Here is an 18555-nt window from a genome sequence, read left to right on the forward strand (position 1 = left end):
GATTGGAGACTAGATTCATCGAAACTTTTTCTGTCTAAAGCTGCACACAACCGCATATTGCCTTGTATTTTACAACAGCATACTATTCGTATAATAGGCCTTCTTCTACTTCTCACGCAAAGAGGAGAAATCCTTCTTCAATACCTACCAGGGATGTAATTTCCATAATAATAAGAATAGGTAAAAATGTGGTTCGTGCATGAAAAAAAATTCCCATTACATATTTATCAGAAAAAAAAACAAATATTACAAGACAATCGGAGAAAAAATATAATACATACGATCTGCATTTGAGGCAGCATGTCTGCAAGAAATGCTTACACACACAATTTACCGTTCAGGTAACCGTTTACTGAGTATGTTTTGCAAATAAATGCTCTATGGGAAAAGACATGAAATCAGTAGTTACCCCCGTATTTGTGAGGCCAAAATTTTGATGAATAATAGACTGCGGATACTACTCTTACACTCAAAATGGCGGCACTTCCTTTCCTCATCATTTTTCAAAATGACAAAAACGGGCTCGCCCGGAAACAGGCAGATTTTTTTAGGAAATTGTTTTACGGGCCTTTTTCACCCCTTCCTGTACGTTTACGCCTCGAAAAATTGTAACGTTTTACTCACTTCGAAACACTGTTGTATGAACCAAATTCATAAACCCCGAGTCTCGTATAAATCTCACTACAACAGATGTGTAACAAATGACACTTCATTATTTAAGACACACTTTTTACGGATAAAAACGTTTTTATCGTAATCAACTGTAGAAATAGTAGCTGATAACCATTAATCGGAGTTAAGTGAAGTTTTGTACTTTCCGGTTGGCAGTTTAGGTACCTACATGGAATAAAACTGCAACAAATTCATTTTGTGTTTATTTAAATATCTTATTGAATATTGTTAACTACTTTTCAAAGGCTGTGTGATACATAGATTGTCGCTATTTCAAGACAAATTTTCATAAATTAAATTGAAACTAACTTCGCGTCAAAAATTCCATTAAATATTCTTCCAAAGCAACGACCACGGTTTCAAAATTGAATATAATAATGAAATTCAGATTTTGAAACCAAATTCGGTGCTCATAAACTAAAAGTTTATATGAAGTCCAGCTACCTTTTCTCTGTATCTTCTCCATGCAAACTCCTTATACAAATATCCTGTGATGTACACCACCCACAATGCACTATCCCGATTGTTCTGTACGTTCTTCCCACTACGTAGAATCTTTTCTCAGCACCGTAAGCCTGAATGACACTTCCCAATTTATTGGCCAATCTATTGGATTATGGATTGTGGTCCAACTGACACACACTAATTTCTTGTCCAATATCCTTTTCACAATATTGACCACAATTTCTTGCTCAATTTGGAATTAAGAACAGGTTCTATTTTCTCGCGGCCGATCTCCAATCAGAAGTCAGTTATGTTGACTCCTAGTGGCTAAAACAAGAAGCTCTTTGCAAAACATCAGGTTTGGCTGTAAAACATTGTTTTTTCGGAAATTCGCTTGAAGTTTCTAAAATGTCGACGAAAGAAGTTGTTTCACTATTGATTGAAGCGTACAAATCACACGAATGCTTATTTACAACGTAAAATCATGGCGTTCTGTAGCGGGAAATCAGAACCTATTTCGGCCAATATTGGTGCAAATATTGATACGCGTTGCACGGTACGTTACGCCCAATATTTTAAACAATATTGCACGCCGATTTATTGGTCAATAAATTGGAAAGTGTCATACGGGCTTTATACCTCAAGCTAATTGTGCTGATTCCTCCATTTATTATAATGAGGTGAAAAATAGCGCACGTTTTCAAATGAGATGAGCGTAATGAGATAATTAGTTTCTGCGTTCAAACCCTTAAAATCCGAAAACCAAATCAAAGATGAATCGGTGTAGGTTTTTTAACCTAAACTGGTCGTGGATACTCACATGCTCCATTGATAGTGGAGCATGAAGCGAAGGAATGCTGCTCAGCGAAAAAAAAGAAGCGCGTCAGGCGCTCTAAATGTTAAGGACGTAACAAGGAAGACAAAAGGAGCGGAGGAGGAGTCGAGGCGTGCCGTGAGTGGGACACGGTTAGTGAGTTAAGCTTTCGTCGCAGCAGAATGCCCCTACGACACGTGCCACTCCGCTCTCGCCCTTACAACTGCTAGAGAAGACCGTATTCAGAGTGGCCACATCGACACGAGTCTAAAACTGCACGAATGACTGGATAAAAAAAAAGTTGCGAACCGACTGGAATAAAATCGCGAAGGAAGAAGGTAAAAGTTGGAAAACTTGCCGAATAATTTTTATTCTCGGAAAAGAAGCAGACGAGGGTGCCGGGCGGCGTGTGAAGGGAGGGAAAGAAAATCGCAGAGGAAGTTCTACCGGGGTAAACATGTAGGTCGATGAGTAACTAGCCTGTCAGACCGTAGCGTCATCTTCATGTTTTGCCACTACGTCAAGCACGCGGGGGCATAGTGTGAAGCGTTAGCATCGGTTTAAAAAAAATTAAATCGGAGCGCACCACCTAGCTCTGTCGTTCGCCAAGAATATGGGGAGGATTTTTTTTCACTGTTACCCTGAGAGTGGAGTCTTCGGTGACGTCGGGTACGCTCGTAGAAAGGGACAGAGATGGAGGGAGGGAGAGTGAGAGAAGGAGATAGGAAACGTGAGGGAAGAGAGAATATATCCTTCCATTCTCTGCCTCCTCTCTTCATAACCCTGCCGCTCCAGCAAGGAGGTGTAAGGGAAAGAGAGAGAGAGGGAGAGAGGGAGCGGGAAAGGCAGCCTGATTTAAAGCCCGGGATGGAACGGACGAAGAGGAGGAAGGATGGGAGTGGTGAGGGTTGGATGGCGCGACCTCAATACGCCCCACTCCACTCGGGGTCTCCGAGGACCGGCGTCACTCACACCTCCACCGTCCAACCCTCGGCAATCGATAGCGGCAGCCAAAGCCCCTGGCGGAGAGGGCTTACGGAGCGGGATGCTGGGGTAGAGCAGGGTAGGCGAGCGCAGGAGGAGGAGGGGAGGGGACACGAGACTGGGGCAAGGAGAAAGCGGAGAGGAGAGGAGGCGCTCGCGTGTTTAGTGAATGAGGAGCGAGTGCGTTGGGGGAAGATGGAACGCGCGGGGAGGCGATGTCGTAGTACACGCGGAAAAAATGACAAGGCGCGGGATATTGTTCGGGGCGAAAGAGTGCGATGCAACCGGAGAGATAATGGAGTGAAGGAGGATGAAAACGGAAGATGTTTACGAGGCGGGGGAAAATAATTAAGGAAAGAGGAGAGAAAGGCATCGGGGGCGGTGGACAGTGGGGGCAGGAGAGGAGGACGGTGGGACGAAAGGGAGGCCGAGTGAGACGGCAGAACCGTGGGGGTGGCAGGGAGGGAGGCGTGGTGGGTGATGGTGGCGGGAAGGTTGAACTTCGGTTCTGGAGGAGACACGTCTCGAAGGCGCCGATCTATTTGCCCAAAGGCCCGAGACTCTCTTATCCGTAAAGTGGAGCACTCCTCACGAAATTCACACCGTGATGGAGGTGGATGCCGAGTGTCAATCGTGAGAGTAAAGAAATAAGACGAATAGGAGCGCCACCAAGTTTTATCTCGGAGGGGCACAAAAATAGAACGAATTAAAACCGTCAAATAAATCGTAGCCGAGAAGCAGAGAGGATCCAAATTGACTGACCACAATCCATTATTCACTATAAGCACGAGGTGCAGATTTCCCGATGAGTTAAATAATATTATTATGGTATAATATATAAGTTTTCGGGACATGGTGTTGGAGGGGGTGGCTGAAGCTATAAAAAAACTGATACAGTGAGAAAATATTTACGGCAAATAAAATAAGAAGAAATAGAACTCCGGAGAAGAATGCATTATAAACGATAACGGAGAGCAATCCTTGACCTTTTCACAAGAGAAATCAATTTAGCGGCAATATTCGTGGACGGAACCGTTGAAGGATGTATTCTCTGTGAAAGACAAAGAGAAAAGTATTTGAGAAAATATAGAAAGATGTTGGAAATAAAAACCTCAGGGGAGTAAAAGAACTGGTATGGGATAGGTAGGCATTTGGAAGAGGCAACCAACAAATTAGAACATTTGTGTCCAAGGAAAAGGTAGGAAAGGAAGGTTGAATTGTTACTCGTAACGAAGGGTTTCTAGAGGACCAAATCATTACGTCCCTTCAGACGATCGGAGAGTTACACTTGAAATTGCCTCCACACAGCAATAAAGCAGGGGTCGGGCAGTCTCCAAGAAATGTCACCACTGCCGTGCATTCAATCCACAACCCCAAGCCAAGCATTGGATGAGGAAGAAGATAGAGAGGGCTTCGGGATACCAATCCTATAGGATCACAATACTGTGAAGAGATTCATTCATAGTACTTCAACCCAAAGATTGGCCCTCCATTCCTCCCAGCCTTGCATTCGAATCGTAAAAGGGATAAGAGTTCACGAACCAAGAATAAGTACATAACTATATGACAAATGCGTAGCTAGATGAGAAGAGTGAAAAGCGGAGGGTTGCGGTAAATTTGAATTGCATGGCCTACGATGGTGATGGAGAGGAGTAGAGAGGGTGAGAAGGGCCTTAGAGAGTAATGAAAACGAAGGAGTGGGCGATGATGAGGCGACGTGAGTGAGGTGCAGGAGGATTAGGGACGGAGCCCTCGAGAGGATGGTAGTATATTCTGGGCGTGGAAGGAGCGTGCGATGGCGTGAGGAGGGTGGATCGAGGTCGGATAGAGCTCGAGGGGTGGAGAAGAACGGGAATAAGACGGCAAGATGAAGAGTGGGAGGGAGCAGAGGAGGGGGAGAGAGAACAAAGAAAGAATGATAAAGAGGCTAGGAAGATACAAGGAGGCCGCGCGCGTTGAGGCGTGGGGGGTGCAGAAGGGAAAGGGGGCGCGAAGGAGCAGGAAATTAAAAAAACAAAAAAGAGACGAAAGAGATCGTGATGATGATGAGAGACAAAAACTGTAACGGATGTAGCAGAGCCGAAAGAGAGATGAGGTTTGCAACAACGTAAAAGGGGTGGCAAGGACACCTGGATTCCGAGGGGAACAGCTGGTAGAGGAAAAATGCGATGGTGGCGAGGAATAACATTTTTCCCATAGCTCTACGAGAATTTTCGCGTCCAGAAACTTAAAGCACACACACTCACACACACGAGAGAAAAAGAACATTCTTCTCGAGGGATGTAAAAGGAAAAGAAACCTCGGCAAGAAGTTTTCGACGACGATCCCGCCGCCTTCACTTCGCTGGGCATATACCATTTATTAAAAAGGAAGGAAAGTTTTTCGTCTCCTTACCTGCTTACTAGACGCTCCCCCCTTTCTATACCTCACGACTAATTTTTTATCTTTTTTTTTCGAAGGAAGAAAATGAATAGAACTCTTTCATAAGGAATGAGATGGGAATACTCTCTTTTCTCTTGTACTCGATGCGACAAATGCATTTCGCGGGACGTTATTTTTTGTGAAAAGTTACGGAGAATTCACACAGAATTAGCTGGAAAGGTTCTGGCTCGTGAGCGTGGGGTGCTCATCGCCTCCACGCCTCACGATCGAATGCGCCCGCGATCATTTTTATCGTTGCATAATGAGTTGAAAAAAATTCGCGACTTTTTTTACCCAACACTTGACTTAATTCACACTCCAGCTAAGTCTGGGGATAAAATTGCCAGAGCATGCTCGGAGCACTCCAAGACAAGGACGGCTTCAGTTTTAAAAAATTTTATGCAAATAATATTCACTGGGTATCATGAATTCTTTTCTCGGTTTTTGCTGACATAATGATTCTTTTATTTACTCCTTAGTGATGAATAAGTAATGAGATTATCACTACTCAAAAATGGGGAATCTTAATTCCTGTTCTCTTACTTTCACATGGTCATAGTGACGAAATTATCAGTAGTTATAACAGTCGCCACCTTCTTTTTAGAAATATTTGGCGGTAAAATTAATTCTTTCCTGATTTTTAATTAAAATATTTTCTTTCAAAGCTATTTTCCCACATAAAGGAGCAGCTTTAATATTTATAATGTACTTTAGTGTCTTTAACAAAGTTATAAATTTAATTTAATTTTTTGATAGACACTGATTTTGAGCAAATTATGGCACCCGCATTCCAGTTGACTTTTTGAGGGATTTGTTTCGATTTCGGTGGTATAAATCTTTAATATTTATGTAATTAATATTCCAAAATTATAGTACTGTTCATTCAGTCGACCGTTCTTGTACTGTATTCCAAAAATCAAACAGTGAATCATTTACGAAATTGTATCACATATATGAGCTTTGTTTCGTGTCTCTAAATGGGCTCTAAGGACTGCCATGATTATCTAACATATCTACATGAGTTCCCAAATTCTAAACAATGCTTTTGTTGCACACGACATATGTTTACGGAGACCTCGGATCGTTTACTTACCCAAAATAGATCATTTCAAAGAGTATTGTCCTTCAGTTAATCAATTATTTGAACCCAACAATCGACTAAAAATAAAAATAGTTGAAAGAGAACTACGGGGGGTCTTTCATGTATGCTGAATAGAGTAAACTACTTCAAACGTTTGCACTAAACTATGCGGCGTGGATTAGAGGACGAAATTGTTCAAACAAATGCATTTCCTGGATATTTACCACATCACAATCATTAAGAAAAGCATAATTAGCATAAATATGTGCTTTCAAGATAAAAAAGTCAATTAAGGTATATTTTTCTCCTATTGCAAGAAATGGTTATTTTACTCGGCTTCGTACAATAAATGATAGATGGGGAAACTGGTATAATTTGCTAGGCATCAAGTAGATCAAAAACGCTCACCTTTGTCGGAAAGCTGATAAGATTCCTATAATAACAAAAATTGAAGATTAAAGACAGTAAAAGCAGAAAAATCATTGGTAAGAGTCAACTATGACTAATATTTATAATTATTTTCCTTGAATATTGTAGTCTATGATTTTTAATTTGCCCTATTTAAAGCAAATTATATATACAAGGTATTGATGAAAACTGAGATGAAATCACCCGCAATCAAACTACAGAGTAGATTTTATGCCTTAAATTTTTTTAAATCAGAAAAAATACTCATTTTGATTATTTTTCACAGTTGAAACTTTAATTGGTACTAAAATTTTATACAGTCGAGTCAAATACTTCCATCGCTAAACGAAAACATGAATTCGATTAACGTCAACGTTTTTTCCTTAGAGTCCCGTAATATACAATATCTTCAGGTTTATTTGGAAAAACATAATCTTCATACATTACTATATCTGCATCGTTGGTTTACTGGATTGCTATAAAGTAGGTTACGAAATATTCACATGTTTAATTACACAGGAATTCACGAGAATTTTCATCCCCACCGATATTCCTCCATTTTAGTAAGTAAATTCAGGGATCTCCACTGTAGGAAAATGATCTTAAAACTAATATCATAGTCATAATTTCAACAAACCAGCTTTTTCATGAGACGTATTCCAAAATCAATAACTAGCCTTAAATCGCTTTAGAATCGCTGAAATCAGAGTAACATCAATCATCGAAAGTAGCGACATCAATACGTTCTTTCAAATCTACGTGACTTTAGAATCTTTCAAATTCTGTTATGAAGAACATATTTTTTTATAAAAACAATTTTTAACTATTCCATTACAATTCCTTTCATTCCATTCAAATCGAATTTGAACCAGTTAATGATCTCACACCTATTCAAATTCACAACAGAACTATAGAATTTAAAGATGCCAAGTAGAAAATATGTATATTCCATACATTTGAAGCTCGAATTGCAAACACGTAAAAAACATGATTGTCATCGGCAAGGAGCATAAAAATGATGAAGGGAGGGGAGTACGCCTCAATCTCCACCCTTAATCACTTCAGAAAAAGCAATATTCTGGTCTACACAAGATGATACCAAATATAATATAAATGAACGGTCATAGCTCGCACAAAAGTACTCACACACGGCTTGAATTTGATGAAATACAAATTCATCAAAGGTCAAGTGTGACAAGTACAGTGCTTCAAAACATTGCTTGAATGCATCTGCTCGATACGACAAAGGTCTTGTTCATCACCTTTCCCTTGACCCACTAATGCTCTTTCTCGCCATCTGCCAACAGCCAGCCTGGACTATTTTTTCTTGGTCGGGCACGATTCGTAGAAAAACGAGCGTTTTGTAGCTCGAAATGAGCGAGGCATGAACATAAAGAGAGTTTCTTTTCGAAATCGCCCTTTCATTCGAGGGAATCTGCGGGAACAAAACAAGAGGAACGAAGCGATAGCGACACAATGAACAATTGAATCAACGCTACGGTGGGACGCAAATAATGAAAAAGTAGGGCGCTACTTACGGTCAAAGTCGCATGCATGCAAGTACTTTTCCTCCAACCACGTCATTCAATATCAACTTTTTCCTCTTTTAATCCCAGAAAGCAGCGGTATCCAGTGCAGGAATTTTACGAAAAATACTCTCAGTATCTCAAAAAAGGCGGAAAAATAAAGCTGACGTAGGAGATTTTTTATCTATAGGCCACAATCTATGCATACCATTTTTGGAACCGATGCATGCACAGCATGTTTTGGATGGCTACATGATTAAAAACTGAGGAGGATTGCGAAAAAATTCAATTGAAAAGGCGATGCAAATACATGCATTAGAAGTAAAATGTCGTTTTAGAACGATGAGCGGTCCCAGAAGGCGGTCAACGAAATATATATATTTTAATATTTACCCGCCGTGCCCAACAGTGAAGAGATTGAAAGAGGTGACCCAGGACGTAACCTTGCGGTACCCACATTCATATCTTACCCTTACACTCACACATGTGCACGAAATACATATCGAGGAAGATGGGTAGGAGTGTGTGGCAGGAAGCGGCAGAGAAAGGAGAATTTCCCTCAGCCCCGAAGACGCAGGTCGGGGCAAGAGAAGGGGAAAAGGGGACCGGATGAAACCCTGGGTCACCCACATGCGAAGACGCGAGAGGGAGGGGGTGGCGCGGGGAATGGGAGGGAGCCTTAACGGAAGGATACACACATTTATGCCACCCTGCGGAAGGTGTCATGATTTACTCAGGGTTCGAAACCAACCAACGCGGCTCGTCCTTTCCACAGTCCACGACCCCTCAAGAGCTTCGGTCACGGGATTTCATCGATCTGCCATTCGAGGATGCGAGGAAAATAGACGCCGGGAGAGATGTTTAGAGAGGAAGCGAAGAAAATGCACACGGCGAATTATTTTCAGCTGCATACCGAGGAGAGCGAGCAGCAGGAACGTCAGCCGTGGTCCGAGGGTGGGAGTGTGGGCGGTGGAATGAGGCAAAGGGCGACCAATTGCGAGGCAAACGGAATATGCGGTGGAAATCAGAGCATGCCTAAATAAACTCTAACGGACGAACACTCCAGAAAATGCACCTAAATTTCACATAAATCCAGGAATATAACTAACACTGACGCATGCACATAATTTCAAGTATACAAAACTATTAAGCATTAAATGGAGTTGGCATTTCAGGAGTCGTACTAGAAAATTCGAACAATTTTTGGGGCTTCAAATAGTTTCGTGGCGCTAATCCATTGAAACGAATGCCAGTAATTTGAGGATTTGAGTCATTGTGATGCGTAATGTCATAGGGTGAGTATAATTTAAGGTCGATGCGGTGGAGCTGTTCCATCTTGTGTACTATTAAATTAATATATGTTTTTCGCTTTTTTAAAATGAGACTCATAACTTCGATATGATGTATCACATTAGTCATATATCAGACTCGATAATAGCTGTATATCGAAACTAGACGTATCATAAAACTATTTTTTTAAAGCGGAAAATTGCATTTCATCCACCGATAAATTTTAAGATACACACAATGAAATGGGCTCATGCGGCAAATTCAAAGAGTCATGCCTAGTATTTTAAATTCAATGAGAATAGTACAGCACGTAAAATTAAATAAACCAAGTATTAAATATTTTCTATATTGAAATTACTTAAATCCTTTGATTGATCTTTGCCTGCTGCGCCTCTTTTTATGTAAACATACGCAAAGCCGTTCCACATTGAACTCTAACAAAGCGAAAGACTTAAACTATGCCTGTAGGTTACATAGTCGCTAAATTGCACTTTGATATTTCCCAAAGTATTTTACATTCACATGAATGAGCAGACACGAACTCACGAGAGTCATTAATTAGGAAACGGCATACTGACATAGCTTGTACCGGAACCTATCTTTTTGTTAGGGATTAAGAAATCTGTCATAAAAATTTGCCTTATTATAATTATGTCACTTTTACGCGGTCCCACAAAACATCGCCATTTACAATTAAGTAGGTAAGAATGTATGTATTCAACGTATGAGAAAACAAAAGCACCACATCTTCCACATAAATGATTGAGCCGTTGCGGACGGATGTATTTCCAGAAAAACTGAGGAAAATGCAGAAATGAGAAAGGATAGGAATTCTTTCAAAGAAATCCAGCAAGGGAAGGAGGTACGCACGGACGGCGACGTGATGGGATGTGGGGTTGTGACGGCAGCGAGGAAATAACTAATGGTTGACCGTAACATAGGGATAGGATCCAATTCCGAGGCGTGGTGAAATTGGGAAGTGGAAGAAGGTTTTAGGAGGCCGCGGCGACGACAGGAACATTCTAGGGTTGCTTTGCCCTCACTCCGGAAAATCCCGGAGGAATGCTGCTGGAAGGGGCCCTAGCTTTCACTCCACTGCGCTGAAAAATCCAACTCGAGCGACAGGTCTCGGAGCCGAGGGAGAAAGGGAGAGGGGGGCGGGGGCGGGTATGCGGGTGGCCCGGATGAATTTGCGACTCCGCTCCGTTTGAAAAACGCCTTCGGTACTACCAGCCGTGACCTCCACGAAACGAAAAGCTGCGCACGCGAACGTGTCTCACGTGCTGATGTAGTGTCGTCGCTCTCGAGAACCCATCCCTTTAGATACGTTTCCACTCGCTACTCCCGAGCAACCGAATGGAAACTCCTATTCCCAATTCGAGAGGGAGGGGAAAAATGCACGAATATCAATTCTCGCCACCAACATGACGTGAGAATCTGGGGACGGCGTAAGCTAACAAGAAAAAAAAGGGAAAAGAGCAAACACAAAAATTTTGAGAACTCGGGAGCCCCTCAATAATATTCGGCCGGGGAATATAACGGGATGAAGTGGAAGGTTTCGAATGGGTAATAAATCACTCAAAGACTCGGTCAAGTTTTTTTTCCCCCCATACATTTTTGAGGGTTCCGAGTGAGGGTTTTGCGGGGTCAGCCGTTTCTCGGAACGTCATTAGCGGGCATCTCACCTACTCCTCACTTGGCGCATCCCCATTGGGTCGAATCGGCCCTTCAACTCTTTCGCCACCCTCGTTTCACCACCGCCCTGCGGAGAGAGAGAGAGAGGCCCCTCCCCCAACCCCCCCAGGACACCGCACCCTCCCTCTATCCCTTCGAACCCTCGCAACCCTCTCTCTCTCCTTCAACCCTCCTCCCACTCGTCCCATCCACTTGGTCCCGGCCCGTGGGCCGCTTTGCGTAAAACTCTTTCCATGTCCTTCCTTCCACCTCCCGCCGCAGTCAGCCACTCTCCGGGCAACAGACGGGATTAAGCGGCCTCGTGTCGGTTTGCCTTCATTACGCTCTTCTCGAGGCATAAGGTACTTCGTCGAGACTCGGATACCCTTTTCTCCTCCTCCTCCCACGATTAGTACCTTAATGCACGGCAATTAATAAAGCTGAAGAGAGACCGCTTTTAATGACGCTAAGCTTAGCGGATAATGGGTCCCTTTCCCATCCGCCTCAACTTTAAGTTGGACTTCCGTAGAAGTATGACTTTCCTGTCTCAGTCCATTCGCCAGTGCGACCCTTCTCACGCAGTAATAAATGCATCTACTAACAGCAGAAAATACCAGCTCCTCAGTGTCATTTATGTAGCCTGTATTTTGTGCGATTTTTAAAACCTATTCGCTCTTACTACCCGGGTCATCTTGATTCTATTCTATATTCGGTCACATCGACGAGGTTCCTTCTTCCAGCTAGATCTTCTGTCTCAGTTGCTCCCATCGTCTTGGCTTCGGTGGCGTAAGGTTCCCCACACCTAATCGAGACATAGTGGGTTCGAATCCCGCATGGCTGGATTTCTCATAAGCCCGGGCTAAGATCCAAGTAACGGTCCAAAAGTTTCATAATCCTAATTTTACTTGATAAAAAAACAAGATTTATTTTTGTTGCCAATACCATTTTTTCCATATCCTTGCGTGCTTAGTCTTTTCATAACAATATAGTACTCGCCTGGTTCGTCTTACGTCGGGATTGGCAAACGATACTTCCTTCTGCTTACGTCTCTTTATCTTTCAGAGTACATCGGCCACCCACACGCGAAAACAATTTCCATTATTCTATATTTAATTTCGCTTATGTCGTGAGGCAAGCTCTATTGGCGGATATCTTTAATTTCTCTGATTTGTGTTCTTCTCAATTGTCCTCTTTTTTTTAAAACAACATAAATATTTTTGAAAGACGGTACAAGGAAGTAGGCAATCCAAAATAATAATGTTCTTTTGAAAAAATTCGTTCGGTTGGATACGAAGAAACAAGGAAAACTGACCCATGCATCGCTTAAAAAAAAACATGCGACAGTAATGGACACCTCACAGAGTCGTATAGAATCTCGGGTACAGGCACATTCCAGGAGTCCAGCCAAAAATTCCCACGCGCACATCTGTCTCGGAGATATACGGCTGGCTGTTCGAGGTTTTCCCCTGGGTATTCTCCTCGCAAAGTGTTTTTTTTATTTAAATATCTGTATTCGAAGCGTACGCTCAGCGAAATAAATCTTTTAATTCCAGAAAATAGAAAACAAATGTTTCAGAACGCTCGCATATTTTGCCGATGGGGGACAAACTAATGTTTTCAAAGACAGCTCATAAATAAGCGTAGAATCAATGTGTCGTATTTCACCCCCGTAAATGGGTAGTTTCCTCCTTTTATCACTAATTTTAAGGATCTAAGTATGAAAGGAGTTATTACTCACAATGTATTCGACCGCTGCAATCATTATTGTCAAGTTACTTAATGGAAATCATTATCAGCGTGAGAGTAATTATGTGAAAAGCGATTTTCGATTACCGCGCAATACAGTGTGTTCAATAGTGTACATTGGGCAAATATGAAAACGGCAAAACCCAAGATACTGGGATGAATCTCGTTTGCTAACTACGACGACTGTATTTTTTTCATGCTCTTTATTTACATTCGAAATAAAATTTCCGTTAAAAGTTACACTCACGAATATTTATATTCATTTGAAATAATTTTCATAAATTCCCGTAATAAGTATTTTTTGGCTATAGTTTTCCATTCTCATAGTAATATTGAAGTTGACGTTCGCATCGTTGCCCTCAGAGTTTGATGAATGCGCAGCCTCCTTGAGGGCTCATACTATCTCAGAGTTAACACATCCCAAATCATTTCAATAACATTGCTTTATCCTCTTTAAAAGATTTTTAAAAAATAATACAATACGATCAATAATACAATCTGTAACGTTTAATATTGAAGAATAACGCTGTCTCTCAAAATGCAGATGCTGAATCGTCGCCCACTTTAATTGCGAATTTTCATTTGAACGAAATCACCTAATTTTATTCTAAATGTTTTATATATGCCTAGAGAACTCAAAGGTAAAAACATAATTGAAGACAATCACACGACAATTAAAAACTACATCCGAAGATACGTTGGGATGAGCAGCATTGTCTTGCACTTTCCCGTCGACTTTTGCCTTAGTGGCTCTAAATAAATTAATATTCGTTTATCAAAGTAAAAAAAAAGCGAAGAACGTCTTCAATTTACATAGCTCACGTGACCTCGCAGAACCATATTTTTGAGTTCAATCACGCCTCCTGGCAGTGAGATGAAGATGTCTGCTTCTTTATTTTCTCCTTCAGTGAAAATGTAGTTTTGCATGTAAATTCCTGGGACTCTTTTGATTTCTTCCTCTTTTTATTTATTGTATGGTGCACAATTTAAATCTCAAGATTGCAGACAAAATTTCTTGGTATGAAACAGCAAAAGATGCCGAAACACATTTTTATAAATTCCTTAATTTTTGAATCTTTTATTTACAATTCGGAAAATATTAACTTTGAATGGTTTGCTTACCAGTTCAAAATGAAAGTACCTTCATGATATTAGAATTTTTCCCTCTGACGGACCGAACCGAATACGTTTTCAGTTCTTCTTGAAGTCGCATGGTTAATCAATTATTTTAATTCTTACCAATTTTTGCATTTGCAGAATACAGGGTGGAGAAAAATTAAATGACGAAATTTTAATCCTGTAGAGCTTTTGTCCGTAGGAATCAATATAACTAATGATGTTTAGGTCAAAAAAACACGATTTTTAACTTACAGAAACTTTGAACCAAGTGCTCCGATTGGCCGCGGGTTTTCCCTGTTGTCAAACAACTCATGCCTTGGAATGCTTTGCCTGCCTTTACCTTTATTTTTGTGCAGAGCATCATAGCAAAGTTTATCACGAAAGAGTATTTTCTATGCATACCTGGGAGTAAAGGAGGTTTTTCCTCCGTCACATTTCAAATGAAAGTTAAAAATGTTGACTACCAAATGATAAACTATTGCCGGTAATTGAATTCTCTCAAAAGGTAAAGTTATGGTGAAAAAAAATTTATAGTTTAGTTTTTACTTGGTGCAAAGTTTCTGTAAGTTAAAAATCGTGTGTTTTCGACCTTAACATTATAAGTTACATTGATTCCTATTGGGAGCAGCTCCCCAGGATTAAAATTTCGTGACGTAATTTTTCTCCACCCTGTATTCTGCGAATTCAAAATTTGGCAAGAATTAAAATAATTGATTGGCCATGCGACTTCAGGACAAACTCGCAGTGAATCGGAACACTTGGCTCAAAATTTCTGTAGTTTAAAAATGATGCGTTTTGGTAAAAAAAACACCATTTATAACTTTGCTCCCTACTGGCATCAGTTACCCATGGTTCAAATTTCGTGACAAAATTTTTCTCCACCCCGTATTTGCGAAAAAAGTGTAATTATTTCACTTGAGACTTCCAATTTTTGTATTGAACAAAGAAATTTCCACTGAAAGTTGATAGCTTCCAAGTTATGAATAAAAAATTAAAAATGCGCATTTGCTATTAGACCTTTTCTGCATTTATTGCAATGTTGACTCGCCACATTTTGCTCACTTACCTACCTCTGGTTAGCATACAGCGTCCCGAAAAACATACAAGGTGGAAGAAATCAAAACTAGTCCCGAAACGACATATTGACTGGATCATTCGGGGAACTCCCGCATTCAATCCGCTTCCGTTTCTCTATTTGCTTTCCGCGAAGCCGACCTCTTACGATTTGCGTTTCCTTCCAAACCAGCTCCCCTTGCTCCACTGAGCCCACATTCCACCTCTTCACTCCGTCCGCCGCCGCCCCGTTTTCTCATCTTATATTAAGGAGACAAACGCCTTAAAAATGATAAAACTACGAAGCTCATGGGTAGGAACCCGATTGAAAATAAATTCGCCAGAATCATTTGGCGGAAAATCGGTTCAACGAATGAGTTCCCATTTAAGGCATACCTGATCGTGAATAAAAATATGAAAAGTTCGTTATGAATCAGATCAAGGCTCTATACCAACGAAAACTCTAAATGATTGTATATTATCCACACGTTATCATCGAGCCGTACTCTTAAGCTTACAAAAATTTACTATAAAATGCTCATTTCTTATCCCCTTCAATGTTCAGTAATGATAAAAGTTATTTTTTCACTATCAATTTACCTTGTGGAGATAATTCAATTACCTGCAATATTTTATGATTTGGCGATCAACATTTTTAACTTTCATTTGGAATATGGCGACAGAAAAATCTACATTACTCCAAGGTATGCAAAGAAAATACTCTTTCGTGATAAACTTTGCTATACTTAAAAGAATGTGCACTCCTACTTGTGCCTACGTTCGATAATAACTATGAGAAATATCCTCGTTTTGAAGTTATTGAAGAAAGAATAAAATGAAAGTTAAGAACTTGAAACAATAGTGAGGTTAAAACTGCGTAAAATAAACTACACCTCTATGTTTAAACATACGGGATATTCAAGGTATTATTCACTTAAAATATTCATCCCGTAAAACCCATAATTTACCCAAGAAATTTTATCTTGCAAAACATTAGCGCAGAAAAGTCGGAGGAGAATGATTATTTGGGCAAGGCAATAAGAGAAAAGACAAGTAGTTCTTTGTATGAAATACATTTAATTGCCTAAAGATGGAAGACGAATTTATTTGCCAAAATTCTCATGCGAGCTCAACATATAGGCTCGATGAAAACTTTCTTTCTCGACACCCTTATTACTTACACGTATCCAATCTGAGGGCCGAATGACTTAGGTCTTAGTTTTTGTCAATTTCGCGAAGACTGGCAGAGGCGAGAATAGTCGCAATGCCGACCGGCAAGCGAAATCCCCTCAAAATCGAAAAAGATTCTTTCTTAAAGGGAACTATGGCCTCACGACTTCTGAAGGATTAGATACTCCTGGAAGTTCCATCCCAAGCCGAGAGATGCCATATCATAAAAAGGATGAGTTTCACAGCGAGCAATAGCTTTAACCCGCGACGTATTTCTCTTCCAAACGGAAATTAAGTCATGTGCACCTTTGAAATAGCACAAAATTGACCACTGGGACGGAAATCGAAAAACCTTTCCGAAAACCGGGATGGGATGGAAAAGCCTTAAATCTCTCAGAGCGAGGCAGAATCATATCTCACTGAAGATTGGAGAAAACCACCAAAGGGCAAGTTTTCCATCGATAATTTTCTTATCAAATAGATATCTTTTACAATTTTTAACGCAAAACCTAGTAATTAATCAAGCACAACTGTCAAAAATTTATATCATCGAAAGAAATAAAAACCTTCGGAGATACTTAGTTCTAAATTCTGATATTTAACTAAAGCGAATTTCACGCAGTTCTCAAAATCCATCATATTTTATAAATTAACGAAAAAACGAAAATAATACTCGTCAAAAACACCTCAAGTAGATATCTATGCCAGATTAACTTTATGCAGTAATTCATTTACATAATTTCTGTAAAAATAGGATTTTTTAAATGCTAAGTCGCAACTGCTCCCGATGCCTAAAAACTAATGCTTGGAGAAAACTGTATCTACCGTTTACACTGACGCACTGTATTTTTATATGGCCTCAAATTCACAACTGTGGTTAGGAATAAATTCAATGCGTATGGAAGGTATTGTTCCCGATGAAGACCTTTCTCGATATAGATGAATCTTTTATATAAAAATCCATAATGTTTACGTTAATTACACAAAAGGTTCTCTCTATCAGTGACTAATAGTCATTTATATGCTGTGATAGTGCAAAAGGAGTAATTAATTTAACATTTTTCGATTTCATATAATCAAGCAACATCAAGTAAAGAAAGACTTGAAGAGTTGAGAAGCCTTCAATAAGCATATGTGCGCGTACAAACAAATTCGAATTCGTCATAAGAAGCACAGACGAATAGTTTATTCACAGATATAGGACGGCGTTAACATCAGGAATTTTGGAAACCCACGCGAGAGATAGGAATAGAACGATTTCTTGGAACTACGGGACTAAATTTTATGCTCCAAGATTAATTTCCTGCCGGAATGATTACTTGGCTAAGGGAAAGGTTCCGCATACAAGCTAACAGCCCGCAACTGAACTTTTCACTGTATGTGCGAAGGCGTAATACCACGAAATATGCCAAGAGGCAATGAAGGCAAAGTCGGATTTTTCCTTTAACTATGCCATCAGAATCTGATTCACGCTACGGTGATAATTGATTGCTAAAACATGAAGAAGCGTTTACGGAACATTGAATCACAGAACTGGATTTGACATTCCATCTACAGTCATTGTTTCTCGGAGTTGTTCTGCTTTACAAAATAATATCGGGTTTTGTAGTGAAATTATTATTTTATATAGTTAAAACTGTACAAGCAAATTTTACAATACATGGTATAAAAGAAATTAGAACGTGAGAAATAGGGATACATACCAAACTCAAAAATTAATTATCTCTACCAACATGAGACATTGTATGAATCAGAATCTTCGAATAGGACAACCAAGAGGAAAAGTCGCTAGCTCAGTACTCTAGTTCGCTATGCTACCAGAGATCTGAATAAATGGGGAGGAGGCGAGATGCAAATTGAATAACCAAGAGAGATTCGTAAAAGAGTCGTCATAGACACTAATTGAGCGCCTTAAAAACTGAAACACAACCTTGAGCTCAATATTATGCTCATGCTACTTTTTTCCTCTACGATGATGAAAACGTTAAAATAGTCTATTCCTGCGATGGATTCAAACGTGGATAACGCAAAAGCTATTTAAAGCTCCAATTAATTTGCTCGATAAAAGACTAGAACTGAGAATTTCTCCGCGAGAAAATGGAAGTCAATTATCGGGCGACCGTTAATTTTTTTAGCTAGATTTTTCTACGGAG

General features: G+C 40.2%; 1 protein-coding gene across 1 annotated transcript in view; it reads left to right on the top strand.

The window, feature by feature from the left end:
* Positions 1-18555, top strand: part of LOC124157914 (uncharacterized MFS-type transporter C09D4.1) — a 110661-nt gene that overhangs the window by 68301 nt on the left and 23805 nt on the right. The gene's annotated exons all lie outside the window — the stretch shown is intronic.

Source organism: Ischnura elegans, chromosome 1 (genome assembly GCF_921293095.1).
Source record: "Ischnura elegans chromosome 1, ioIscEleg1.1, whole genome shotgun sequence".
Classification (NCBI taxonomy): domain Eukaryota; kingdom Metazoa; phylum Arthropoda; class Insecta; order Odonata; family Coenagrionidae; genus Ischnura; species Ischnura elegans.